The following is a 26059-nucleotide window of genomic DNA, read 5'->3' on the forward strand; positions in this document are numbered from 1 at the left end:
GTAAGGTTAGGAAATTTTCCATATGGCATCTACAATTCATTTGTCAAATTTCTTAAGTCTTCACTCTTCTCAAATTTGTCCCTCAGCACCTCTTTCTTCTATCTACCTTCTACCCTAAACTCCCGTCTGGAAAATTTACTCTACACTAAATACCTCCAGTTAATCCATTCCCTCACCCCAATTTTTTTTTTGACTATACACTACCCCTGGAATGTCCTCCCTAGCTAGTTCCAGCTTACCAACTTTCCTTTTTTCATGAAGCTTCTTCTGATTTAACTAACATAAAGCTGGCAATCTCCATAAGAGAGCTAATCCAAACATAAAATTCCATGACTCTCATTCACTATTTCATAATTACCCTCTGCTAATATATGTCTCTTATGTATTTACCTCAAATATTCTTATTTCTCACCTGATACTATTACCTTTATAATTATAAATTGTCTTATTGAATTATTATTATAAAGAAAATATCAGTAATGTTATTATCATCATTATTAGCTCCTATAAAGCTATCGAAGTATTTCATGACTTACATAGCACAAGAATCACGACTTTTTCACATGATAGTGTCATCTTACATTTGGGGTGATAAATATACCTGATTAAGCCCTTTTGCTATGTAACTAACTCATAATGACTTATAAAGATCCACTTCTACTAAAGACCCTGGTTAACTTTCAGATGTTGGCTCTGTCTCTGTCTTTAAGAAGTCAAAACACAATTTCAAAAATTAGCCAAACACCTAAAATATTTTTTCTAAACAATGCCAACTACCAAGAATCTGAGAAATACAAATCAAAACCACAATGAGATACCACCTCACGCCAATAAGAATGGCTAAAATTAACAAGTCAGGAAACGACAGATGCTGGCAAGGAGTGGAGAAAGGAGAAGCCTCCTACACTGTTGGTGGGAATGCAAAATGGTGCAGCCACTCTGGAAAATAGCATGGAGTTTCCTCAAAGAAATTGAAAATAGAGCTACCCTATGACCCAGCAATCACACTACTGGGTATTTACCCTAAAGACACAAATGTAGTGATCCAAAGGGGCACATGCTACTGAATGTTTATAGCAGCAATGTTCACAATAGCAAACTATGGAAAGAACCTAGATGTCCATCAACAGATGAATGGATAAAGAAGATGTGCGTACACACACAATGGAATACTATGCAGCCATCAAAAGAAATGAAATCTTGCCATTTGCAATGATGTGGATGGAATTAGAGGGTATTATGCTGAGCAAAATAAGTCAGAGAAAGACAATCATCATATGATCTCCCTGATATGAGGAAGTTGAGAGGCAAAGTGGGTGGTTTGGGGGGTAGGGAAGGAAATAATGAAACAAGATGGGATTGGGAGGGAGACAAACCATAAGAGACTCTTAATCTCACAGAACAAACTGAAGGTTGCTGGGGGGAGTGGGGGTATGGAGAGGGTGGTTGGGTTATGGACATTGGGGAGGGTATGTGATATGGTGAGTACTATGAAGTGTGTAAACCTGGCGATTCATAGACCTATACCCCGGGGCTAATAATACATTATATGTTAATAAAAATTAAAAATTAAAAAAATAATAATCTGAGTGTATCCCTAACTTGACTAGATGTTTTAGCATTATGTAAATGGTCTCTAAAACTAAAGCAAGAAGGAGCCTCCTGGAAGAATATTTTCTTGAGCATTGGTCCTAGTAGACTCATACAACTCTAAAAATTCTGCTGGTTGGCCAAAACTTTAAGATACCAAATAATTTATTAAAATTTTTCCAACCTCCTGCCTTCACAAGCCAGCCTTCCTGGGGTTCACCTAGAAAACTTCCTTGCTACCACCTGGGAATTTTTAAATCTTCCACCTACTAAATACTCTCCAAAAGACATTGTACTTCTTTCTGTACCCAGTCATCAAGAAATACCATGGATTGCTCCCATACCATTCAAGTCCTACAGGCTAGGGGGAAATTATGCTTGCCTAAATGGAAAGGATAATTTACAAAGAACGAAACTATTCACTATGAACTACAATTGCTGCTCTGCAACTGAGAATTTAGTCAGGTTTTTCATACACCACTTTGAAAACTTTTGCCCAAAGCAGAAACCCAATGTCATGATATCTGTTCTTTCTGAAGACTTATAGTATTCTAAAGATGAAGGGGTTGCACTCTAGTAAATTGAGAAGGCAAGGTTAAGGACCTTGTTTTTCAACTATGATTAGACCAATGCTTTAGTTCAGAGATTGAATGAACTAGTTGTGAAACCCAACCCTCTGAGCAAACTAGACTATTTAGCAATACAGTAAGTGTACCCTTTTCTGATTTTCCATATGGAGCACCAATTTAAAAAAATGAGAATTCTCAGCTAAATAGCAGCTTTTCTTTCAAAGTAAAAAACAAAGGCCTTCTCACAGTGCTTACATTTGTGATACATCTGTAAAAAGTGATTTTTTAGCATCAGAAAGCATTTTAATTGTAGTAAACTGAACAATGCTGAAATTGTTTGAAGAGGAGATTAAATTTAATGAAATTCACAAACAACCCCTTTTAGAAAGTAACAACAATTTTTTGAACATTAAAGAGGAGCTCATTATATCAAGACAACTCCACTGTAAAAAGCAGTCTGACTTCAATCACTGCATATCTACATGTTAATGAACTTGCTGTATAAAGCAGAGATTGTGCAGAAAAAAGTAATAAGACTGTCTTAATGCATATTTGCTGGAAAAAAAATCTTCTTTAATCAATGAAACACCTTTTCACTAGTACCTTAATAGTATCTGAAATTCTTTCCAACAACACAAAAAGAAGACGATACTTAAAAGTTTCTTTAAGACGTTACACAGCTTGCACATTCCTTCAGTGTTCACATGCTGTCAACATCACGGTTCCAAGTTTCTTTCAAGTTTCAACAGACAGATATAGCCTAGTACAAAGCCTTTGTTATAATAATTTCATTGCTGCCCCCTGATCAAACATAGACAAATCTGAAACTGAAAAGTGAGAGCCAACCAGTGACCTTTGATTAGAACCACAAGCCTCAGTTGTAATAAAATGCCTCATTGTTGTTTGGCATTAACAAGGAAGGTGCGTTATAGACTGAAAAGAGCAGTCAATACATCATTTATACTCATTCAGTGATTTCCATTATTCACGGTATTTGTGATTGTAACAAGTGGGGCACAGGTGTCTTAAAAGCGAAATCAAAACATAAAAATGTAGCTTTCTACCTTTAAAGTAAATAAAATCACTTTACCCCTGCCTCTCAATTACCTGCTACTGCCTTTTGTGCCTTACTAATTATATCATACTAATATTCTTTCCTAAACTGTAATTTTCACAATATTTGTTGCTATGACTTAGAGTCTGAGGAGTGCTGGCAATATTTACTTTTGAAACTCTAATTTTCCTAGGCTATCAGTGCACCATTCAAATACATTTCCAAAAAATAAATAAATAAAAATAAAATGCATTTCCAATAAGCTTATTTTAGTTGGAGTAAAAAGTTGAAATTTGGGCTTATTTTATTTTGCCTTTTTCTTCCCAAGGAAAAAAAAAAGAGTTCCAGACTACAGCCATACTTAGCATATTTTGATGCCTAATATCTGACTGTTCTTAAAAGCAATGTCCCTCCCCCAAAAAGCAACGGCCCAAGAAAATGCAAATCAAGCCTAGTTTTTACAACTGAAATGCTAAGAGTGGGAGACAGGATAGGGAAGTTTTCAAAGCCAATCCATTCATAAATGTTGTGATGATTCACCCAAAGAAACTGTTAAATCCAGCTAAAATTGGACATTAGAATGGTTAGGGACATGCAAGCTCTACAGTACATGCTTTAGGGTGATCTCCTCAAGCCATTATGCTAAAATATTCCAACTCTTGCTCTAAGACCAGAGGGCTTCAGATGTAATTGCCAGTGTTATTGCTAGTACCCAGAAATGTGTCTGAAACACAGCAGATGTTTATTTTATATATATAAATATAAAATACAAAGTGTGTGTATATATATCTGTATTATATATACATTTTTATATATATTTTAAGTATTTACATATACTCATATATTATAATGTAAATGTCTAATTTAATATATATTTAGTATATAAACTAAATATATTTTTAATAAATACACACACACACACACAACAAAGAAGCATGAGGCTATAGCTTGATCAGGCTGACAGAGTTATAAGATTACAGAGGTGATGTGAAGAAATAGTCTATGTACAAATCAAAATGGAAGAAAGGAATAAGGGGTGTGAATAAGGGAAAGAGGGAAGAAGAGAGGGAAACAGGGAGGGAGAAAGGAAGGAAAGGAAAAGAAGAGATACAGGATCTTAAAAATAGCAAATTCAAAAATCCTGTTTGGGCTGTAACTAAGTATTGCTAACCACTCTCTTTGGGCACCACAGTCTGCCCAGCAGTCTGAACTTCTGTCAACAACTGCAGCTCTACTGCCTCACCTGCTGTAAATAAACAGCCCCACACACGCCCTGACAGATCCTGAGAAATGAACATAAGGACTTAGCTTAGACAAATAGAAAATTCATGACATCATTCAGTTGCCAGATCAACTGACTAGAACTCAAAGCTCATGAGGGCAGGGACTTTATCTCCTGCACTGCTATATCCCCAGCACCTACATCAGTGCCTGATTAGAACAAAAAGTATTTAATACCAATTGCTTTAAGATTTATATTATCAACATTAATATTTCTAGGTCCTTGAATAGATTACAATTTAGGGCAGCAAATCTCCCATGAGATCCCTGAGGGTCCCCAAGATACTTCCAGAGATCTGCAAGTTCAAAACTATTTTCATGACAAGGACAATAATATGTTATTTGTCCTTTTCACATTATCTTGTAAGTATACAGTAGAGTTTTCCAAAGACTGTATAATGATCTCATTCTTCCAAAAACTAATGGGATATGTCCTTCTCTATTGCTGTGTTTTAAAATTTTTTATATGACGACTTCCATTTCTGGGAATATGGAGTAAAAATATTTTTCTCTATTCCTCCCTCTGAGTACAACTAAAAACTCTGGACATTACAATGTACAATATACAACAAACATTAGAAGACTTTAAAGGTGAAAAGAAGAAGGCAAACTTGCTAGATCCCCATGACCTGAGAAATGATATTGTGGTGAATTTTCTGGATTTTCTTTGCCTCATATTCCCAGACTCAAAGCTAAAGGAGCCAGAAACCTAGAAACACCAACAAAGACCAAAATCATCATCATCATCATCATCATCATCATCACCACCACCCACCAAGAACAGCCTGCTCACTCTAGCCAAAGAACTAGGAAAAGGGCAACTTTCGGCAGAACAGAAAGCTTTTAGATAATAACTGCTCTAACTTCAGATAAATACCACAGAAAAAAACTGGTTCCATCCTGACCTATTCAAAGTAAGGCCAAGTGGGAGCCTAGAATTCCACTCTACTGGCTATAATGAGGCACCTAACACTCACCCCTGGGGAGGTTGAAGGATCTGAGACTTTTACTGCCACCAGCCAGTCAATAAGCCCCTGTCTGCTCTCTCTCCTCTTGTGCAGTGTCAGTGAAAACAGGTAAGGAGTTTGGACTTCCACTTTCACCAGGCAGGAAGAGGTGTTCTTCCCCTTCCTTCTGAGACCATACCAGAAGGCTAATAAAGAACCAAAATTTGACAATTGCCCAGCAATACCAAGGCCATCGGCACTGTAATGTCAATGAAGACCACATGGAGAGCTGGAACTCCTCATCCAGCAGTAACAAGGAGCCCCCAAAACAGGTGGGGAACCTGGACTACTATATCCACTCAGAAGTAACAAAGCAGCACCCACCTTTCCCACACGGGAACAGTGTCAAGAAAAATCAGCTAAAACAGAAGGTTTACATAAGAAACTGAGTATCATGAGGCACCTGGGTAGTTCAGTTGGTTAAGCATACGACTCTTGATTGCAGCTCAGCTCATGATCTCAGGTTTGTGAGACTGAGCCCTACATCTGGCTTGCACTCAGCACAGAGTCTTCTTGAGATTCTCTCTCTCCCTCTTCCTCCACCCCTCCCCCTACTCCCACTTTCTATAAATACATACATACATAAAATCTTTTACAAAAAAAAGAAAAGATAGAGTGTCAAAATGCAATACAAAAACAGGTTTCAAGAAAAAAAAAATCACTATCATGCCAGGAAGATTTCAAATTCCATGAAAAAAGATCTAAACGAAAAAGAACAATCAATAAATGCCAACATCAAAATGTTAGACATTTTAAAGCAGCCATAATAAATTTATAGTGCTTAAATGAGCAACTGTGAACACATTTGAAACAGTGAAAAATTCTCAGTAAGTGAACAGAAAAAAGGAAAGAACCAAGTGGAAAATTTAGAACTGAAAACTACAATAACAAGTAAAAAGATCAACTCAATTGCAGAATGGAAGAGATTGAATCAATGAACTGGAAGGCAGAACAATAGAAATTATCAAATCTAAATAACAGAATAGACTAAATAAATGAACAGATTGTCAAGAATCTTTGGGACTATGACAAAGATCTAATACTCATGTCATCAGAGTCCTATAAGAGAGGAGAAAGAATAATGGAGCTAAAAAGTACTCAAAGAAATAATGGTTTAAAAACCCAGATCTTACCCAGAGATATAAACCAACAAGCTCAAGAAGTTGAGTTAATCTCAAGTAGCGTATGCACCCCCGCAAAAAAAATCCGTATGGAGACACACCATAATTAAACTTTCAGAAACTAAAAACAATGAAAAAAATTGAAAGCATTCAGAAAAAAATGACACCTTACCTATGGAAGAAAAATGATTCAAATGACATTGGATTTTTCATTGGACACATAGAGTCCAGAAGAAAGTGGCGTAATATTTTTCAAGTGCTGAAAGAAAGGAATTATAGACACAAAATCCTATACTCAGTGAAAATATCTTTCAGGAAGGGGAAACCTAAACATTCTCAAGTGAAAGAAAACTAAGAAAGCATATCACTAGCAAAATCCACCCATCCCAAAAGAATGACTAAAAGAAGTTCTCTACACAGAGAGGAAAAACAAAAGAATGTTGGAAAATCAAGAAGGAAGAAAGAACAAGGTAAGCAAAATATGGTAACAGGTAAATGCAATACACTTTCCTCTTCATCTCAAGTTCTCTAAATTATGTTTGATGGCTGAAACACACTGCTTGATGTGGGTTTAAATGTATGTAGGAGAAATATTTGAGGAAATTATAACAGGGAAAGAATAATTGAAAATAAAAGGAGATAAGGTTCCATATTTGACTCAAACTGGTAAAACAGCTACACCAGTGGTCAGCAATTGATAAAACCAGACAGAGAAACACCAAGGAAAGTGGAAGAACTCAACAAGAGCAATAAATTCTAACTGCTATTTATAAAACACTCCACCCAATGGCAGAATACACATTTTTTTCAGGTGCCTATGAACACATACCAAGATAGACCATCAACTGGGCCATATAATAAACCTTAACAAATTTAAAAGAACTGAAGTTGTACAGAATATGTCCTCTCACCACAGTGGAATCAAACTAGAAATCAACAGAAAGATAACAGTACAATCTCCAAAAGATTGGAAACTAAGAAACACACTTCTAAATAATCCATAGGTCAAAAAGGAAATATCAAAAAAAATTTAAAAATACACTAAACCAAACAAAAATTAAAATATATCAAAATTTGGGGGACATGGATAATGCAATGTTCACAGGGAAATTTATAGCACTAAATGCATAAAAAGAAAAAAGTTAAATCAATAATCTAAACTCCTAGGGTGCTTGGGTGTTTCGGTCAGTTAAATGACTGACTGGATTTTAGCTCAGGTCATGATCTCAGTATCCTGGAATCAAGCCCTGAGTGGGGCTCCCCGTTCACCCAGGAGTCTGCTTGAGGATTCTCTCTCTCCCTCTCCCTTTGCCCTTCACCCTTCTCCGCCCCCAGGCCTGCTCTATACCTCTCTCTAAAATAAATAAACAAATCTTAAAAAAAAAAAATCTAAACTTCTACGTCAAGAATCTAGAAGAAAAGAGCAAAATAAACTGAAAGCAAGCAGAAAAAAGGAAACAACAAAGAACAGAAACCAATGAAATTAAAAACAGGAATACTAGGGGGAAAATCTATAAAACAAAGAATTGGCTCTTTAAAAAGATTGACAAGCCTCTATCAAGACTGACAAAGAAACAGAAAAGACACAAATTGCCAATATCAGGAATGAAATGAAGTATCACTACATACCTGCAGACTTAAAAAGAATTTTAAATGAATACTATTTATAACCCTACACACATAAACTTGACAACTTAGATGAAATGGACTTCCTTGAAAAACACAAACTACTACACCTCATGCAATATGAAATAAATACTTTGAAGAGTCTTATAACTATCAAGGAAACTGAATTCACAAATACTCCCAAAAAGAAATTTCCAGTCCCAAATATCTACCAAATGTTTAAGGAAGAATTAACACCAATTCAACAAATCTCTTCCAGAAAATAGAAAAGGAATGAATTCTATCCAATTAATTTTATAAAGCTAGTATTACCTAATACTAAAGCCAGACAAAACAAAAAAGTACGAAAATGAGAAAGTTTCAGACCAATATCCCTCATGAATATAGATGCAAAAATTTTTATCTTTTTAAGAAGAAGCCATTGATATGTGTCCATGGTAATCTATTCTCTTCTGGTGGACAAAAGTAATTTCAAAGTAAACAAAATAATCAACAGGGAAAAAATCCAATGCAGTAAAAACTGATTGAACTATTCCATATAAACAAAAGCTTTTGGGGTTCTAAGTAATTTTTTAAAGTGCCAAGAGGTCCTGAGAGCAAAATGTTTAGAACTTCCAATTGAAGGCACCAGCTCTTTAGTTTACGAATAGCTTTCTAAAGTGCTACATTAGAAATCTTCAAGAATCTTCTGAAATATGAGCAACATCTCTTTAGGGTCATCTTCAAAGTAAGCCCTGCGAGAATCCAAAAATATTGTCACCAGCCTTCAAAATATTTAACTCTCACTTGTCCTGTAGGAGTTAGGATCCTGCCCTGATAAAAACAGATCCGGAGAATGAACAACTAAGTCATATTGAAGTTTTATCAGACTAAAAGTATCTCTGGGAAGTTTAGGATAATTCCTGTTAGAATGAAGAAATAAATTCAGTCAGCCAAGGGGCCCCTGGGTGGCTCAGTGGGTTAAGCCTCTGTCTTCGGCTCAGGTCATGATCTCAGCGTCCTGGGATCAGCGTCCCAGTCCCGTCCTGGGATCCAGCAGGGAGCCTGCTCTGCGGGGAGCCTGCTTCCTCCTCTCTCTCTCTGCCTGCCTTTCTGCCTATTTGTGATCTCTGTCTGTCAAGTAAATACATAAAATCTTTAAAAAAAAAAAAAATTCAGTCAGTCAAGCCTATTGTATCTCAACCAACTGGGAGCTCAAACAAATCCCATCACTTTCCTAAAATTTTCAAAAATCCTTAGTTCTAACTTCAAGAAATAGGCAACAAAATAGTATCTGACATACCCACTAGAATGGCCATAATGAAAACAATGGAAAATAACATGTGCTGACAAGGATATAAAGAAATTGGAAACTTCATACATTGTTGGTGAGGATATAATAATACAGCTACTGTGGTAAACAATATGGCAGTTTCTAAAAACATTAAATGTGGAACTACCACATGACCCAGCAATTCCAATCCTAGGTATATATATAAAAGAACTGAAAACTGAAACTCAAATATTTGTATGCATATGTTCGTAGCAGCAGGATTCAGAATAGCCAAAGGTGAAAACAAGAAATGTCCACCAATGGATAAATGGATAAACAAATTGTGGTATATACACAATGAAATATTATTCAGTCATAAAAAGGAATCAAGTACTGATAATGTTACAACATAGATGAACTTAGAAAATATTGTGGTAGGTGGGGGGGAAGCTAGTCATGAAAGATTACATATTGTGTGGTTCCATTTATATGAAATACAAAGAAAAGTTAAATCCATAGAGACTTAAAGAAGATTGGTGGTTGCCAGGTCCTGGGACGAAAGAGAAATGGTGAATAACTGTTTAATAGGCATGGGGTCTCATTTTGAGGTGATGGAAAGTTCTGGAACTAGACATATATGGTAGTAGCACAACATTGTAAATGTACCCAATGCCACTTAACTGTTCACTTTAAAATGGATAAGCTGTGTTACATAAATTGTACATCAATTTTAAAAACGTGAAAATAAGGACATATTGACCTGACCTTATGACAGAAAAGTGAATAACAAAAAATTCAAATTGTGTGCATTAAAAATAGTAGGACCCTTCACTCATGTCAATATTAATATGCCCTCTTAGATTCTCCCACATACCTCTATCCATTACTCCATTAAAAGTCATCACAGTGTAGAATCTGAAAATATTTTTTGATGTCTTTTACACTGCTCACCTTTACTCTTCTTTTCTCTCTGCCTTCTTTCATTCTCAATGCTTCCTCTGCCACCCCCCAGTTATGAGTTTACACAGGGCTCTAACCATTTATTTTTCTTCTTTATATCGTTGGTGTCTGGTTCAATGTATATGCTCAATAAATTCCTTAAGTGAATGAAAAGAAGAAACAAGTAAATAACTGCAATGTAGACTTACATGTAAGGATCATAGAGGTTGAAGGACATTATCAACTTATTTTTTGCATCTTGAGTTGGGATTTGTTATATCAATAAACCCCAAACCCAGACATTTATTTGTTGACATTTATTAACATAGCAAGATGGCTGGAATTATCAAGTTCTTGTGAAATTTTTTTAAAAAGTCTGAAATTGAGGGGCGCCTGAGTGGCTCAGTGGGTTAAGCCTCTGCCTTCAGCTCAGGTCATGATTTCAGGGTCCTGGGATCAAGCCCCACATCAAGCTATCTGCTCCGTGGGGAGCCTGCTTCCCCCTCTCTCTCTGCCTGCCTCTCTGCCTACTTGTGATCCCTCTCTCTGTCAAATAAATAAATAATTTTTTTAAGTCTGAAATTGAAATTAATTTCAATCATTTTAATTTTAAATAAATACATACATCTTAACACTTATTTTTAAAAGTTCAAGTATACCTCAAAAGTAAACAAAACAAAATGGTAGTATAGTAAAATAGTCAGGATTCACTTTATATACCAGTGCCCATTTAAAAGGCGAAGGAATTCAAATATTGGCCAAAAAATTATTTTTAAATGTTTATCTGTGTTAAGAGAAATTATTTTAAATGTAAGAATTATCAAAAATAATAACTAATAGGATCTTTATCTGATCCTATACCTTTATCTGATTTTCCCACCAAAATCAGATAAAAATATACAAATGACAGATTTGTTTCTCGGATATAGCAATGTAAATATCATCTGGCATAAATGAGACTATTTACTCAAAATGGTCTTGTTTCTCTGTATGATCTGCAGAGTAGTCTTTGGTTTAAATGTTTTCTTTTGCTTTAAGTAAGAAGAAATTGTGGCTAATTAAATAAAAATAACTAAAACTGAAAATGTTGAGTTCTTAAATCACACCTCAGTAATTTCATTTTTTAAAATATTTTAGGATTAACTGTTTAAAACTTTTGGATATTTTGGAATATACTATATATATAGGTAAAATACTTTAAAAACATAAATGAGGGTATTGAATACTAATAATCTCTAGTCCAAAAAACTGTAAATATGTGCCAAGAACTACATAATATAATTATGATTCTTCTTATGCACATATTTGAAACAGACTTAATACAATGTATGAAATGTGTTACATTTGCAGTAGGAAGACAAAGATAATTCTTAAAAAACAAAACAAAAATAAAAAAACAAGCCCTCTTCACCACCTTTCAGTCTTTGAAGATCTTCCCTTACCTTTAACTTAACAAATAAAGTTGAAAATTAGATTTTGAGGATTCACCTCAATTATATGACCTATTTACTGGTGCAACTTTCAAGCCATTTTTGTTGTTATCCATTGAAAGGGAAGCAAAGATATTATCCTGGTTTAAAATATATTCTATGCAGAAAATAAAGCTTCTGGATTTTATTGGGGAAAATTTCTAGATATGTTTTCTTTAATAAATTGAACTAATTAATAGAAGCTCAAAAAAGTAATATATATTATTTGCAAATAATATATTTGCAAACACACCAAAGACAAAGGAAAACTCACCCACTCTGAGACGTTCACCCTTCTGCAATGCCAATCTAAGTCTTGTAGTACTTTAAAGATTTAATTCAAAAGCTTATTTATTAAAGCCCACCTTGACTTCCTGTCGCTGATTTTATTCATTCTCATGTCTGAAGATACTGTCTTACCACATATTCTAACAATTGATTATATATTCTCTTGTATTGACCTAACAACTATAAGTTCTTTGAACTCAGAGATGCACACTAATTATTTTTTAATCTCTATGAGTCCTGGCACATAGTCAGAACCTAATAAATTATTTGCTGATTTGAAAATGTAACACATATTTAAACTTAAAACAATACAGATGAATAGGGGTTTTTGATTGCTAAGGGCTTTATTAGTGAAAGAATACTTTATTTGAAAAGGCAGCTGTCTCTCATAATATATTGTACAACAAATTCTCCAAAATGTATTTCCCAGTAGCTTTTAATTTAAATGCACAATATTTTCAGAAATGAATAAGCAATGCATTTTTTAATAGTCATTTAGCAGCCTTTGTGAAGGGCTGACTGTACCCATAAGTAGCTTTCTTGGGAACACTAATACTGATCAATTGTTTTACAGAAGGTGTGGTGAACCAGACTTTGTTTTTCAAAACAGTTCAGATTAATTATTTTCCTTCATCATTATATGAAAAAGACCAAAATTCCTTATAGTCCTTCAGTTCTTCAGTCAATAAGTATACTTGAAATTTTCAAACACACCTATGTTGCTTGTAGCCAGCTAATGACATTACTAAACTAATATGCATCCTAATTGTAGAATGGCAATTCAAAGCATTCTGAAATAGGATTCTGATTCTGCTTTGCAGAAGTAAAAGGATTGAAACAATACTGGTGATGTAAGTATTTATATAAGATTATGCTTTTAACTGAATAAATATCTATCCCAGTACTATACCTGTTTACCTACCAAATGCTGCAATTTAAATCTATAACTTTTCCTTTTAGATTTTATTTATTGATTTGAGAGAGAGCGAGAGCGTGAGATATAGCACAAGTGGTGGAGAGGGAGAAGCAGGGAGAAGCATCGAGCAGGGAGCCAGATGCGGGGCTTGAACCCTGAGATCATGACCTGAGCTGAAGGCAGCTGCTTAACCAACTGAGCCACACAAAAGCCCCTAAAACTATAACTTTTTTAAAAAGAAAAATATTTAATCTGCTTCAACATTTCTAGAATATAAGATTTTAGGATCCTTAAAGAAGATATCATAACAGCGTTTCATATTTGGCCCATTGCTTCTTTTTGCTACCATTGCATTTTGTTATACAAAAATAAAAACCAAGCAAAAACTTTCAAAAAGTAAAAGTATTTCTATATAATAAAATTCATTTAAAGTATGATGCTAAGTGAAATAAGTCTGTCAAAGTAAAACAAATGCCATAGGATTTCACTCATATGTGGAATTTAAGAAACAAAACAAATGAGCAAAGAAAAAGAGAGAGAGAGGCAAACCAAGAAACAGACTCTTAACTATAGAAGAGAACAAACTGATGGTTACCAGTGGGAAGATAGGTAGATGAAACAGGTGAGGGAGATTAAGAACACTTGTGATAAGCACTGAGTGATGTATGCAATTGTTGAACCCCTATAGGTACACCTGAAACTAATATTCCACAGTACATTAACTACTCTAAAATTAAAATAAAATAAAGCAAAGTAAAATATAATATATATTCATTTCAGACCTACACGTTCAAGTATTTCACTTTCAACAAATAGTATGAGAGAACAGTAGAGTTCCTTGGGCCTTTTCTTAGAGTAATCACTTTTAATGATTTTTGAAGGATGTAGCAATATTCCCTGTATAATTCAATCTATATGAATTAAATTGTGAGATACCTGTCAAAGCAAAGACCTTTAAATTCAGTTTTTTAAAATAACTGTTTTCATGACTATATTATAGATTACTTTGAACTGGATGGATATTACCTTGAAACATGATCAAACAAATAAGTACCTATAAAGAAAATTTCTCATTTGTTCAAGTTACTTCTCAACTGACAGGATTAGTATTATATTATTTAAAATAAATGTATCATGGTATATCTTGCATATAATTGGAAAAAATGTTTTGTTTATTATTACTTTAAAAAAGGAAAACTACAATACTGAGAATATATCCATTTTAGCATATGATTTATTTACTTAATCTCAAAAAACTATTATATTGTCTAAAAATGTCCAGACATTTAATTGTACTTATAAAATTAATTGGAATTTCACATAACCAAGATTATTTCATAAAAATACCATAGTAATGCTATAGTAATAGCAACTCTGATTTTACTACAAAAAAATTATTTAAGAAATAGCTGAAATCATAATGCTTTATTTATTTTTCTTAAATGGAAAGCTTATACAAACAAAAATGACTAATAACATTTTTCAACATTTAACAAAAGTTAGCCTATTCAAAAGACAACATTGTAATCTGATTAATTTTAAGGTACCTATATGTATAAAACTGCTATGAAAAATTAAGCCTTCTTAGTTGCAAGACTTTTCATCTCTTGCCATCTAAATTGTACTCCTGTAACCTTAATAGAGTATGTAGTTTGATCCTTTAACTAATCAGGACTCTGAGAGCAAGAAGGAAGTCAGGCCATTGCAATTACTGTCCACATGTTCATTTATATCAAATACTCTACAGGTCAGCCTAAACCTGTTTTATTTCATAAAAGACTTTTTTTCACCTGTTTGTTTTATTTCACAAAGACTATTTTTCCTTATTCATAATGTCTGAAAATGATCAACTATCTTAGATTTAATAAAATGGCCACTTATACTTGCTATAGAAATAAAAGATAATATAATTTGGCTTAAACAAGTAGAGACAAAGAGGCCAGCCTATAGACTCATCATTTCTGAAACTCTCTTTTAACCATTCTAATTCTGTCTCTATCTCTTATATTAAAGTCTGATCATATATATTTAATTCCATTCTTTAAAATTTCAGTAGACAACTTCAGTGCTAACCTACCACTGCCCTGTCAGAAAATCTTTGATGTCACAGCATAATAGCTCCTGAAAGAACAGCACTAATACTTAATGTAACATGAAACCAGGGCTCTGCAGTGGGGCTGTCTGCTGTCAGGAACAAACAATTTCACTGCTGTTCCCCAGAAGTGACAAGGTTAGGACCTATCTGTACAACAACCTTCACTACCAACAGAGATTTATTTTTATTAGAATCTAAGAATGCCACCTTATTCTTTTAAATATGCCAATCTCTATTTTGAAAATAAAAAATTACATTTTAATGTCAAACAATGCACATGGCTCAATTTTCTCCAAAGCCTAAAGAAGGCCTCTGGTGCTTTCAAAGAATTAATAGGCCAAATGGAAATGGCTAAACTTAAGACTAAGGAGCAACCGATGCACTATTTTATTATTTCAAAAGTCACACCAAAAACTTTTATAACATACATGGGTTGGAAATGACTATACAGACCTTTTCCTTAAGATATTTTTACATGATATCAAAATATCTGCTTAAGGCTAGCCATTTCAAACCAAAAGATTCAACAGAAAAAGGAATCACTAAAATAGTATTGACTATTGCAGATAGTCAATAATGTAACCAGTACCTTGATTTTTTTAACCTGGAAACAACTAATTTCCAGACATGTATATAACATCTATGAGGGAATCAAAATAATACTATTTAATTAATAGTTGACAAAAAAATCTCTTCCAGTGTCATCTATTATGAAACACTAAGACATAGCTGTTCCTTTTCTGACTCTTTAAAGAAATGTATTTTTTGTATCATTCACTTAACAAATTAACTTTCTGAATTCTCTGTTACTATTGCCTTAAACTGTTACTTAATTTTCTTAATGTTGTATAAGACCTATACAAAAAATTTATAAATTTTGTTGGAAGACTTTAGAAAGAACTGAAATAAATAGGGAGGTATAATACATTCATGGGTTAGAAGATTTAATGTTATAATGGTATCATTCCCCTAAAAATTGACTTATTGATTAAATGCAAGCGAATAGAAAACCCCAACAGGTTTTACAGACCTTAAAAAATTAGTTCTAAATTTATATTTAAATACAAAGAGCCAAGAAATGCCAAGACACTCTTGAAAAATAAGAATAAGTTCCTAGAACTTACTTTTTACAAGATAATAGACTTACTATAGAGCAAATATGATTATGTCAGGGTATATTGGTGCAAAAAAGATAAAGACATCAAAGGAACATAATACAGGATCCTAAAGTAGATGCATGTTTATATGGCCATTTGATATGTAACAGAGGCAACCCTGCAGAGAAATCAGGAAAAAAGGGATTTTAATAAATTACCTGATAGCTGGATACCCATAAGAGGAAGAAAACAATATCTCAAACAATATTTCAAGAAAACTACAAGTGGATTAAAAGTCAATGTGAAAGTCATTAGAAATTATTTTTATTACCTCAGATAGGAAAGAATGTCTTAAATAGCAAAGGAAAAGCATTAACTAAGAAGTAAAAGGTCAATAAATACTCAAGTATATTAAAATTAAGAATGTCCTTTTATCAAACAATTCCATAAAGAGAGTGAGAAGACAAGCCAGAAGAGGAAATGGTATCTCCAAAATATATAAATGACAAAGAATTAATACACAGAATATATAGAACACTATAAACCATTTTTTAAAAAGGCAATCTAATAGAAAAATGGTCAAAAGACTTGAACAGGCATTTCACAAAAGAAGAAATTTACCTGATTGATAACTTATAAAAAGATGTTTAATATCACTTGTAATCAGGAATGCAAATTAAAACCATGATGAGATATTAATGACTGCACACCTGACAGACTGGCAAAACTTTTAAATCTGACAACACTGACTGTTGGCAGAGATATCAAGCAATGGTAATGTTCACAGATTACTGGTAGGTATATAATCACTTTAGAAAGAGTTTAGCATTATCTAGTATAAATGAAGATTGCATACCCTCTGACCCAACAATTCTATTCTTCTATATACAACCGACACCAAGAATGGATATACATACAAAAAGGTTCATAGCAGCATTGCTCATAATAACCAGCAACTGGAAAAAGTCCAAATGTTCACTGACAATAAAGAAGATAAATAAATTCTAACCCTCCCACAATAAAAAGAAAATTAATGAACTAGGATTTCATGATGATACATGTTAAGCAAAAACTGCAACACACATAAAAAATACATTCTGCATGCTTTATATAATGCATTAAAACAGGCAATATCTGTGACGTGTGTAAACCTGGCGATTCACAGACCTGTCCCCCTGGGGCTAATAATACATTATATGTTTATTAAAAAAATTTTTTAAAAAGGCAAAATCAAACTATATTGTTCAGAGATGCATCCATAGATAGTAAAACTATAAAGCAAAGAAAGTGACTAACATTAAATACAAAAAGATGGCTACCTCTGAAGAATAGAGGGTGGGGGTATGATTGGGAAGGGACACAAGTGGCTTCTGGGACAATAGCAATATTCTTTTTCTTTTTCTTTTTTTTTAAATATTCTTTTTCTTTTTTAATTTGGATATGGTTACATGGAATTCATTCTATAAGTATTCATTACACAAACATACAACAGTATTTTATATAGTTTAAATGGTTACATTTCAGTTTTTAAAATTAAATCTACTTCACACAGAGTTATTCTGAATAAAAGTGAAATAATATATGAGAAAACACTCTCTGAAACAAACTACAAACAACTACAAATATACTCTTTTATTTTATTTTATTTTATTTTATTTTATTTCTTTTCAGTGTTCTAAAATTCATTGTTTATGCACCACACCCACTGCTCCATGCAATACATGCCCTCCATAATACCCACCACCAGGTCGTTTTTTAAACTTAAGGACTGGAACCCCCCTCATTCATAAACCAACCAAGAGATAACCTACATGGTATAAAACCCCCTACTTCGGGCACCTGTGTGGCTCAGTCGTTAAGTGTCTGCCTTTGGGTTGGATGGCAATACCGGAGTCCTGGGATTGAGTCCCACATAGGGCTTCCTGCTCAGTGGGGATTCTGCTTCTCCCTTTCCCTCTGCCCGGCTCATGCTCTCTCTCTTTCTCAAAGAAATAAATAAAATCTTTTAAAAATTAAATTAAATTAAATTCCCTACTTCAAAAATATATGTTGTCACCTCCAAGTAGGAAGACACATCTCCTGTAATATCATAAAGAGGTATTTATATTCATCTTTTAAAGAGTCATTCCTTTGGATTAAAACATTATTCTTTCTTAAAATCAAAACAACTCTTGAGAAAATGTGCTAAGCAGAGAACTGAAACTATATGGGATTGCTGACAAAAGTCCAATAAGACAATTTGGGATTTTCAGATTTAGAATAAATATATTCTATTTCAGGTCTCTACAACACTCCAATACAAAAGGTCTCTGTCCCTATTTAATAGCCTTTCCAGAATATTACATACCAGAAAGCTACTCTTTAAAAATTTAAAGGAAGTGGTGCCTGGGTGGTCAGTGGGTTAAGCCACTGCCTTGGGCTCAGCTCATGATCCCAGAGTCCTGGAACTGAGTCCCACATCCAGCTCCCTGCTATGCAGGGAGCCTGCTTCTCCCTCTCCCTCTTGCCTCTCCCCCTGCTTGTGCTCCCTCTCTCTGTCAAATAAATAAAATCTTAAAAAAAAAAAAAAATTAAAGTAAGTGGTGCCTCAGGTGGCTCAGTGGGTTAAGCCTCTGCCTTTGGCTCAGGTCATGATCTCACAGTCCTGGAATGAAGCCCCACATTGGCCTCTCTGCTCAGCAGGGAACCTGCTTCCCTCTCTCTCTCTGCCTGCTTCTATGCCTACTTGTGATCTCTCTCTCTCTCTCTCTCTCTCTCTGTCAAATAAGTAAACAAAATCTTTAGAAATAAATAAAATAAAAAATTAAAGGGAAAAATTTTAAGTGAAATAAGCCAAGCAGAGAAAGCCAATTATCATAATGTTTCACACATATGTGGAACATAAGCAATAGCATGGAAGACCATAGGGTAAGAAAGAGAAAACTGAAGGGAGGGAATCAGAGAGGGAGATAAACCATGAGAGACTATGGACCCCAGGAAAGAAACAGAGGGTTTCAGAGGGGAGGAGGGTTGGGGTAACAGGGTGATGGGTATTAAGGAGGGCACATGTTATGATGAGCACTGAGTGTTATACACAACTAATGAATCACTGAACAGTATATCAAAAACCAAGGATGTACTATACAATGCCTAACTGAACATAATAAAATAAAATTTAAAAAATTAAAGGGAAATTATTTTAAGTATAAATAACTAATGGAAATAATCTTTAAAAATGAATGAAACCAAAGAAAAGAAAATAGGAAGGAGAAAGGGAGAGGGAGATATGGAAGAAGCTAATTAATTTATTTTCACTGAATCTCACATTCCACTTTCATATGTATACAAACAAATGTACATTATCTCACTTATTAAGTTGACAAGCAAAAAGGGTATGAATAGAGAATTTTTAAATATTTAACATTATTATGCTTTATAAAAACAACTTATGTTTAGCTTCTCACAATATTAATTATTATAATATACTTTCCTGATTTTCCTTCTTACTATCAAAGTCTTTTTTATTGTGTATCCTCCTTCTAAAAGGACCATATCTCAGTAGTGAAGTGGAATTTCTGGGTCTATAGTACTTACATGTTTAACTTTTTGAGAAACTACTAAACTGTTTTTCTAAAGTGACTACACCACTTTATGTTCCTACCAGCAAAGTTTAATGGCTTCAGTGCTTCCATATCCTTGCCAGTATTTGTTCGTTTCAATTTTTATAATCATAGCCATTCTAGTGTGAAGGAGTAATACTTCATTGTGATTTGATTAATATTTCCCCAATGATTAATGATCCTGAACATCATTTCATGTGCTTATTGTTTTTTTATAAATCTTATTTGGAGAAATAGCAATACAAATCCTTTGCCTTTTTAAAACATTTAAAAAATCTTAACGTGGTTGTGGCTCCTGAGTGGCTCAGTCGGTTGAATATCCAACTCCTGATTTTAGCTCAGGTCATGATCCCATTGTTGTGAGAGCAAACCCCACATCAGATTCTGCACATAGGGTGGAGTCTGCTTGAGATTCTCTCCCCTATGCCCCTCCCCCTGCTCATTTGTTCACACACTCTCTCTCTCTCTCTCTCAAATAAATAAATAAAATCTTTTAAAAATTCAATTATTTGTCTTTTTATTGCTGAGTTGTGGAAGTTCTTTATATATTCTGGATACAAGTCTCTTGTCAATTTATTATCTGCAAGTATTTTCACTCATTCTATAGGTTGTCTTTTTACTTTCCTGATGGAAAGTTTTTGATTTTGATGTAGTCCAATTTATCTTTTTTTCACTAGTGCTTTTGATGTCATTCCTATGAAATAACTGCTTAATCCAAGGTCATGAAGATTTACTCCTATGTTTTCTTCTAAGAGTTTTATGATTTTATCCCAAATTTAGGTCTCTGATTCATCTTGAATTCATTTTTGCATATGGTGTGAGGTATGGTTCCAATTGCATTTTTTGCATAGGGATATCCAGTTGTCCCAGCACAATTCATTGAATTGTGGGTCAATTCATTGACCCGCCCCAGAGCTACAGAATCAGAATCTGCTTTTTTAACAAGATCCCCAGGTGATTTGTATACTTAGTAAAATTTAAGAAGCACTTCTTCTCTAGCTGATAAAATGTATAAATTTCTAGAATGGTTAAAATATTCCTTGAAAATTTTCCAGTAGAATTTCTGTTAATGAACAAGATCTATTCCAGTAACACATCCCTTATTTACCAGGACAAGATTGTAGAATTCATAACTGACCATCTACAAGGACAAGAGGTAATCATTAAGACCAAACCTGGGTTCACAAAGAACAGGTCCTATCATATTCACCTCTTTTGCTTCTTTGTCAGAAGTATTTTACTGCCTGCTGAGTAATGCATTAGAAATAATTTATTTGAATTTTAACAAGCCATTTGACAAACAGTCTCAAGTATCCTTGTTGTACTGTAAGTTTGCTACAGTAGGACACAGTTTTAACCACCCTTTATATCTCTAGCATATAGAAAATACTTAATTTGTTGAATTTTATTTAAGTCTTGTGGATATATGAATAAATGTGACTAACTGCTAACGTGTTCAACAAAGGTTTTAATAATTTATATGTTAAGAATCAGGATATAAAAAGATCTTTAAAATAAAAACATAAAGAATAAAGAAGAGAATATGAAAAAAGGGAAAAAAAGAACACCATGTCAACTTTATGCCAACATATTTTTAAAATCTAGGGAAAATAGATGATTTTCTACAAAATATAAATTTACCAAAACTGAATCCAGAAAGGATAGAAAATATGAACAGACCAATAAAATACCATTGAATATCTATCTCTTTTAAAGGTGTGAAGATTGGATAGTACTAGAGAGTATTACGCTAAGTAAAATAAGTCAGTCAGAGAAAGACAATTATCATATTATCTCACTATGTGGAAGCTAAGAAACAAGACAGAGGATCATAGGGGAAGGGAGGGGAAAAATAAAACAAGATGAAATCAGAGAGGGAGAGCAACTATAAGAGATTCTTGATCACAGGAAAAAACTGAGGGTTGTTGAGTGCAGGGGGGAGAGATGGGGTAACTGGGTGACAGGAATTAAGGAGGGCACGTGATACAATGAGCATTGGTTGTTATATACAATTGATGAATCACTGAAGTTCACTTCTGAAACTAATAATGCACTATATGTTAATTAATTGAATTTAAATTAAAAAATAAATAAAGGTATGAAGATCAAATGACTTTAGAGGTAAGTGTTAACTTTTAAAGAACTGTCAATTCCTATGCTCTCCAAGAAGAATGGCAATAAACAATAGATAATCCCTATGCTTTCAGAACATAGACAAGGATGGAAAGCTTCCAATTCATTTTATGAAGCTGGCATGACCCTACTATCAAAACTCAATAAAGATAGCATGAAAATTAATTGTACATATTATATACATATACATACAGAAATACAAGGATTGTTAAGCGTAAGAAAATCTATCAACATGTTTTACAGAATATTAACAAAACTAAGAAATAAAAAAATTATTTTGTCAATAAAGCGCAAAAAAGTACTTGATGAAATTTTAAAACCATTCTAAACCAAAAGCTCTTAATAAGGAAAGATCAAATGAATCTAACCAGAGTAAAATCTACCTGGAGTAAATGCAAACTCCTACACTTAACTCCAAAAGAAAAACAAAACAGGGGTGCCTGGGTGACTCAGTGGGTTAAAGCCAAAAAAAAAAAAAAAAAAAAAAAAATCCCAGCAGCTCAAGTATAGGATGGATAAGACATAGTAACTAAAGGGCTTGTGAGTTTTAGTTGGCAGTAAGATTGATGACTCAACATAGTACTATGGTTTCCATAACAATTTAGCCTCCATTAATAAAATAATGTTATCTAGAACAACAGAGGTAGTAATCCTACAGTACAATGTCATGGTTATACTCATAGATTCAAATCCTGACCATCATGTTTTAATAATGCCACCTTAAGAAAAGTACTTAATTCCTGAGTCTTAGTTTCCTCACCCATAAGTTGGAAATAATAATACATTATACCTAATACTTTAATGAGAGAACACTGTGTAAATAATATTGTTCAATATATAAAACAAAATTTTTAAACAAGTTGCCCAGGACTTCTTTCATTCAACAGTAACTACTGAGTGTTATTAGGTTCCAGGCATTGCTTCAGTCACTAAAAATTAAACAGACAAAATTCCTATCTGCATGGAGCTTACATTCCAGTGGAGAGGAGGAAGTAACTTCTGTATCACTGCTCCCCTCAGCATGGACTGAATGATCACATATATGACTTCACACCATTAAAAGGAATGATTAAAATACCCTTTCGAGTTTGAGGTTCCATATGGCAAGGACAGTGAGTCTATGATTTGAAGTATAAATACTATAGTAACACACAGAAATGCATTCCCAAATTCTAATCTACCCATAAAAGGCTTATAACTGCCATCTCCTCCAGCTACCCTCTCAGATACTGTACATCATCTATCCCTTTAAATACTGAATTCATTGATGCCTCATTGCCTCTCCTACTTTCCTTCTCTCCACTGGTACCCCCTTCATCAAGGAAACATCATGGAGTCATTAGTAGAAAGAGCTTAGCTTTTATCATCAGATAAACCTGGGTTCAAATCCTACATCTAACATAGCCAATCTGATGCCTTCACTAGGAATATTCTGTGATCTGGAGGTCAAGCCTGCAATCCTTGGCCAGGCATCAAAAAAGAGACTGAGCCCTTCCTGGCCTGCATCAAAAAAGCCTTGATGGCAATAGAAGGTTACCAACTCCATATCCCAATCTCAGCCAGCTGTCCTCCACTTGTACTTTCTAGGACTTAGAGATTAGGTCTGTAATCAGTGACCAAGCCACACTACATCTGGGTCCTCCTTGGAGCATGCCTCCTGGGGCACACTCCCTCTCTCTTACCTGCCACCTCTTTTTTTTTTTTTTTTAAGATTGTATTTATTTATTTGAGAGAGAAAGAGAGAGAGCAAAGAGGGAGAGTGAAAGGAAGAAGCAGGTTCCCTGCTGAGCAGAGAGCCAGATGCTGGGCCTGATCCCAGGACACTGAGATCATGACCTGAGCTGAAGGCAGACATTTAACCAACTGAGCCACCCAGGCGCCCCTACCTGCCACCTCTTTAAATTCATCACTGCTTCTTTGATTACTGTCACAAAGTTAGCCCTGAGAAAACATACACCCAAACTCATTCTGTATCCAAATTACCTCATCTTTACAAATTATGAAACTCAAAAATGATGGTACTGACCTTATAATAAAAGAATTTACATTCCAACTGATTTGTTGATTTGCAGCTGAAGAGATCCTCAAAGTACCTATTAGTATAAAATAGTATTCCCTCTTAACAGTACTCTAGAGTCACTGCATTGGCAAAACCACAGGAGGCTTTCACATCGCATTCTAGTAGTATTCATTTTTACCCCTTTAATAAAGTATTTTGAATATTCTCTACTTTGGGCCAGATTCTCCTTTTAAAAACATTCACTTTAATAATAGATAATGCTTACATGGCACCCACCCACGAGTCAACTACTGTTTTAAGTAATTATATTTATTTACTTATTCCTAAAACAACACTAATATGTGGGTACTATTTTATAGATTAAAATAGATTAAAGTGACAGGGCTATGTTCACACTGCTAGAAAGTGGTGGAGTATGTTCTTCGTCACAATGTCAAGCTCACTCTATCCCAAACTAATTCCCTAGCACTGTACATACAGGTGAGGGCAATAAAATTAGAGTCAGCCAAGGATTTCTACTGTTCAGAATGCTTGACAAAGAAAACTAAGAACACATTATTAAAACATAATCTTAAATGTGGGAAAGGAGGCATGACAATGATAAAAATTCAAGGGAGGAGAATTGTTTTAAATTTGGGAGGTAGGAGGAAATTCAAAGCGCTAGTATTTTTCAATATTATCTTGCCCTAAAATTGACATCTATGCAACCCAAGCATCTGTCTTCAGGTTGAAATCCTTAAGTGCTTTAAAAGAATTTAAGCATCTTTATCTAAAAAGAAATTTAAATAGACATAGTTCTTACCTGATGGCTTTCACTGCCTACTGCAAATATATAAAACACCAACTGAGAGATAACTGGCCTCACGGGCCTTCTTTTACATTGCTAGAACAGATAGAAACACATCAACTCAGAAAGAAGCTTAAACATGTAATTAAGCATGAGAGACTGTGGAACCAGAAACAAACTGAGGGTTGTGGAAAGGAGGGGAGTAGAGGGATGGGTGAGCCTGGTGATGGGTATCACGGAGGGCAAGTGCTGTATCGAGTACTGGGTGTGATGCATAAACAATGAATCTTGGAACACGGAAAAAATTAAATTAAATTAAATTAATAAGTAAGTAAATGTGGGGTAAAACCCCACACGCTAAAAAAGAGAAAAGAATTCCACTTACTACAGCATCAAAAAATTAAATTCTTAAGAATTCACTTAATCAAAAAGGTGAAGTACTTATATAATGAAAATCGCAAAACACTGCCAAAAGAAATTGAAGAAGATATAAATGAAAGGAAACACATCCCATGTTCACGGAGGGGAGAAAATAAAAAGGAAAGGAAAAAAAACGTAATGGAAAAAAATTTTTTTTAAAAAAAGGGCAAAGCAAACAAGGGTTTCTAAGTGCAGAGAGAGATCTATTGCTGCACACAATAAAGGTGGTATGCTTGCTTATAAGCCAAGAGCCAATCATCAGTGATCTTCAAAGACCTTACTTATGCAACACAGTGCTCTCCCTTACCAGGAACAGAACTTTATAAGCAAAACAACACAAAAGATAATAGGTCATCAAATGGAAACAACCATCTAACTAGAACAAAGGACCAGTTCAAGAAATCCTCTTGAATTTGAGAACTTCTGTATGTGAATGTGAAGCTGATAGAAATATAGGCAGTCCTCACTTTGCACTATACCGTGTTAACTGAGACTAATACATTCTGGAGCCAAGTCCTCACTCTGGAAGGTTTTATAGTAATTGAGATCAAACCATGACATCTGAACTATGTGAAGATGAGATCAGAACTATGCAAAGAGAGGATACAGTTCTGATACAACAGAAATTTTAATTAACAACAGGCCATGAAAACCAAGGATGGCCTTAAAACTGAACCTACTGAAATTCAACATCACATAAGAATACTTTAGCTCATGATTATCCTGATTATCTAGTTTGTAGATTATCTGTGGGAAATCTCATGACTTTCTTGCCTCTAACAAGCAGCTATATTAT

The 26059-nt window shown here is 34.1% G+C and overlaps 1 protein-coding gene and 1 long non-coding RNA gene across 13 annotated transcripts in view; one reads left to right on the forward strand and one right to left on the reverse strand.

Moving 5' to 3' along the window:
* SOX6 (SRY-box transcription factor 6) overlaps window positions 1–26059 on the reverse strand; it is a 686491-nt gene that overhangs the window by 564960 nt on the left and 95472 nt on the right. The gene's annotated exons all lie outside the window — the stretch shown is intronic.
* LOC309872724 overlaps window positions 10827–26059 on the forward strand; it is a 639146-nt gene continuing 623913 nt past the window's right edge. The window contains exon 1 of the long non-coding RNA XR_014316087.1: window positions 10827–10836. This is a non-coding gene — a long non-coding RNA (uncharacterized lncRNA). The remainder of the gene's footprint in view (window positions 10837–26059) is intronic.

This window comes from Mustela nivalis (assembly GCF_964662115.1).
Source record: "Mustela nivalis genome assembly, chromosome: 9".
Classification (NCBI taxonomy): Eukaryota; Metazoa; Chordata; class Mammalia; order Carnivora; family Mustelidae; genus Mustela; species Mustela nivalis.